The sequence below is a fragment of the Octopus sinensis genome, linkage group LG5, assembly GCF_006345805.1.
Source record: "Octopus sinensis linkage group LG5, ASM634580v1, whole genome shotgun sequence".
Lineage (NCBI taxonomy): Eukaryota > Metazoa > Mollusca > Cephalopoda > Octopoda > Octopodidae > Octopus > Octopus sinensis.
Window position 1 is genome coordinate 35,305,405 of NC_043001.1, and position 5,000 is coordinate 35,310,404.

Here is a 5,000-nt window from a genome sequence, read left to right on the forward strand (position 1 = left end):
ATATGAAGGAACCGAAAGACCAAATAACAGGCAGTTATTTTAAGTTTTCTATGACAAAAACACAATGAATTCAAGCCCAATGACTGAATAACGGACAATTATCTTATGTCTGTTGAAAAATGGTATTATTTTAAAGGCCAAGAAATTGAATACCTTAATACACTGTCCGCAATATCACTGTTGCTTCTGTGCTAGGATTCCAAAATCAAATAATCACAATCACAGCAAAGTCATCCTCGGCGGAATTTGAACTCACTACGTAAAGCATTCCGCCTAGGGTGCTATCGATTCTACCAGCTTTCTATCTGAGTTAAGTATAAGTATTGCTCCATGAAAGTAACTAATTCTGACCAGCGAGTTGTTAATCTATGTTTTTGTTTAACTTTTTTGTTTAACACTGGCCCCCTCGTCCAAGATTTCGGGCCTTGTGCCTAGAATAGAAACGGATTAAGTCGATGACATCGACCCAGTACGCAACTGGTACTTAATTTATCGATCCCGAAAGGATGAAAGGCAAAGTCGACCTCGGCGGAATTTGAACTCAGAACGTAAAGGCAAACGAAATACCTATTTCTTTATTACCCACAAGGGGCTAAACACAGAGGGGACAAACAAGGACAGACATAGGTATTAAGTCGATTACATCGACCCCAGTGCGTAACTGGTACTGAATTTATCGACCCCGAAAGGATGAAAGGCAAAGTCGACCTCGGTGGAATTTGAACTCACAACATAATGCAGACAAAATACCGCTAAGCATTTCGCCCGGCGTGCTAACGATTCTGCCAGCTTGCCGCATTGAGCAGTCTAAATGTACACACACACACACACACACGCGCGCACATACACACACGCACACACACACACACTTATACATGCGTACATATAGATACGTATAGACATATATACACCTATATTCACCTATATACACGCGTGCATGTATATGCATGTATATATATGTATACACATTTGTTAGACTCTTTTGTCTTGTTACTATTTATCCCAACAAATATTTATATAACTTCTCGCTCCCTACATGCCATCCCGCCCGGATTTCTCATACAAAGCTTTCTCTCCCTCTCACTACCATTATTTCTCTGATTCTCTCTCCTGCTCTCATATAATACTCCCCTTCTCTCTCTCTCTCTCTCTCTCACTCACTCACTCTTTCTTTCTCTCTCATCATCTCTCCCTCTCAGCCTTTCTTTCCCTGTAGCTCTATGACTCCTATTTTTTTTCTCTCAACTCCCATCGTTGCCATTGCTACAACTCATCTGTGTTATATTCAAACTTATTCCAACCGTGTTTCTTGTCAAGCGTGAACAGATGCTCGCATGTGAGAAAAAGAGGCATTTCATTTTGGCCAAATGGTAAACTAAAGATCACTTCAAATCTTCCCACATAGTTTCCTGTTTTTCTCGTTTAAGCACATTAACTATCCCTCCTTCCTGTATTCCACCAAGCCACTCTTAGTTACTCTCATTCTCTCTTCTTCCTTCCTTCATCTCTCTCTTCATCTCTTTCTTTCTATATTTATTCGCGTCATTCTCCAATTTTCTATTTTTGTTTCTCCTCTTTCGTTGTTTTGCTCTTTCCTTGTTTTATTTCTTTATTTTTTGCGTCCTTCATTCTTTCTTTCTTGCCTTTCGTTTACCTACCTTCCTTTCTTTTTCTTCTTTGAATTATTGTTTTCTCTTTTAAATTTAAATTTTTATATGTTAGCCATCTTCTGTTTGTTCTCAGCGCAAAAGATCTTCTCACTGACTTCATGTTTTCCTATTCATTCTCCCATTTTTTCTCATCCTTCAACAATGAACTCTACCCTCCACTATACTTCTCTTTCCTTAATTTCATTCAATGTTTTTGAGCTTTTTTGCCTGTGTTTTCGTTTTTTTCATTGCTATATAAACTCATAGAAAGAAGAAACTAAAACACAAAATACACAAGAAACTATATACATAGACATCCAATTGCGCATAATTTTTTTCTTACTGACAGACACGCACACATTTACCTACAATCTTAGATGAAAGACCCAATAATACTAAAAAGCCTGTACCTCCATGGTAATATACTAATATAATTAGTATATTACTAATATAATAGTTTACGCAGCAGGTGATTCCATTTGTCACATTTTCGATAGAGATCATACACTCAAAAATGCTTTCTTTTGAGAATATCAAACAACAATGATTGCTATTATTATTATTATTGTTATTATTATTATTATTATTATTATCATCATTATTATAAGTTTAGCATCAAAATACACACATAAACCCACATTCTATCTTAACATCTCTGTTAATTCTATGTCTCTTGACGTTTGCAAAAAGAAGTCATCACATCAATTAACTTTATTCATCTTTATTACACGCAGAGGGAGAGAGAGAGAGAGGAGAGAGAGAGAGAGAGAGAGCATGATAGATCACTATGTCCGCAAAGCGCGGAAGAGCATTTGTTCACGATTTTATCAACGTCCACTTACGTTCAGTGTTGAAACTAACCGTAGACGACCTGGCTTTGTATGTTTTGGGAATCGGCGAATTAAGTGCAAATCAAATACCAGCATCAATTTAATTAAATATATCTTTCAACGCATGAATAGTTTAGAAAACACCATTACTCCATGCACAGATGTGTTGCAATTAGAATACACCTCAGATCAAATCTTATGATATTCGAATTTGAGATCCATCCCTCTGGAGTTGATAAACTCTATTGTATTCAAGAATTTGGTTAGAGTATCTTCTTCTGTTGTATTTGTATGTTTGTGCATCTGTAAAAAAACTAATATCATATACTACAGATGTCATACCCGTAATATAATATACATGTATTGCATACAATCATATTTAAATTCAGGTATACATACATGGATTTACACATATACTATTGCTTATATATATATATATTATATATATATATATATATATATATATATATATACATATATATATATATATATATATAAGCAATGTTTAAATTTAAAATAATAAGTGTGAAAAATTGAATATTAATTGATTAATGCCAATTTAAAACCAGTGGTCTAGCATATTGAAAAATCTGAAGATTCAGAAAAATTATATTACATACATATAAGAGGGATGACCACTAAGTGGACATCCATTATGCTAGAAGTAGACCCCCTATGGTCTTACCACTAAGAAAGGATTGTTCTCAAGAAAATCCTTTCTTAGTGGTAACACCATAGAGGAGTCGACTTCTAGCATAATGGATGTCCACTTAGTGGTCATAACACTTATATATAAGCAATGTATATATATATATATATGTATGTGTGTGCGTGTCCGCTTGTGTGCTTGTGTGCTTGTGTGTGTGTGTGTGTGTGTGTGTGTGCGTGCAGCCGTATCTGTGTCACTGAATTCTACTGTCGTGAAAATCGTAGAGTAACGCATAGGTATGCCTTTGCGTGCAATACATGCAGGTGTAACATAATGATCTATACACATTTTGAGCACTTCTAAACTACGACCAAAGGGGATTTTAAATTATAACCTGTACACATTTAACACTTTGAGCCTTCCCCGTGCATGTAGTCGTTGTTTTTATGTGTAATATTCCTCGCCAAGAACTCACACGAATTAATTTTTACGTTGCACAAATCTATCCTCACTGCAGGAATATTCTTTAAATTACTTATGGTAGTGCCAGTTGAGTATTGCTGACATTGTGCCAAAATTTGAAAGAAATGCTTATTCTTAACTCAAGATTCAAAGAGATGGAAAAAAATCACAGTAACAGAACTCTGATTAATCACATAACACTTCCAGAAATGAGCTATGCATCATAGAATTAAGAGTATGGCATTAATATAAAAGTAAATGCCCGTAGTGTATTGAATGTTCCTTCTACGTTTACGTTATGAAATAACAAACAAGTCCTAAGTTAATGGGGAACTGTAAATTTCGAAATAGCAGCGAAATTTATCTTGAATTAAACTTTATCGTCTTAAAAATATGGAAGGACACATTCGATGACGAAATTTTAGAGGTTTGAAGTAAATAACATGGTAGTCATGCCTGGAACACATTTGTGCAAAAACTTTACTTGATCTGCGCTAACCTGAATCTGATAGTAACCAGACTAACGTCATAAAAGCGGTGGAAGGATCAACTTAGTCGCTCCATCAGTTAAAAAAAGCAGCTAATGCTCCCTCAGATCGCACTCGAGCATTTTCAAAAGTGACACATTGGATAAAGCAAATTCAGGTACAGAACGTCTGAAGAATATTATGAGATAACGGTCATGCTTGAAATGCCTTTAATCGCATGTCTCTTCAATCAAGTCTCACCGAGAGCTAAAAGAAAGAACCATAACAGCAACAGCAACTGCCTCAGTAGCAATCTAGTGACATACAATTTATTTAACTTAGTTTTCAATATACGTCAGTCTTTACTTTGCCACTGGATTTGAAATCATTTTTTTTTCTTTTTAAGCACGTGGAAATAAATAAATGGTTTTCCAGATTTATTTTATTCGTTGACTTATCTTTTTTAGCTATGTTTTATTTCATTTTAATTTTTATTTATTTATTTATTGATTGATTCATTTGGATTTTATCAGTTCTAATCTTCAAAATGTAGTCGGCGTGTATAAGTAATACAGGAAGGTGATAGTAACGTGTGATATACAGGATATTATCTTGCCGTTGAAGGCAGAATGAAAATATCATCTATACACTTACAGCTCTCCAAACAACGTCTTTATGATATAGATATATAGAAGTGTAATTTGAACTTGCACTTGAAAAAGACTGGCAGATTGAGAAGCCAGTGACTGATGTCTCTTTCTTCTGTGTAAATATAAAGACATTAATCTCACTTCTACGAAAGTAGGCAAATGAAATATTTAAGCGAGGCAGGAGGATCAAAGAAATTACTTTCAGCAGCAGCAGTAGCAGCAGCAGTGTAACTAATAGTCGTTGTAGTCGCAGTAGCAGTAGACGATATCACCATAAGCGTTTCAGTCGTGAC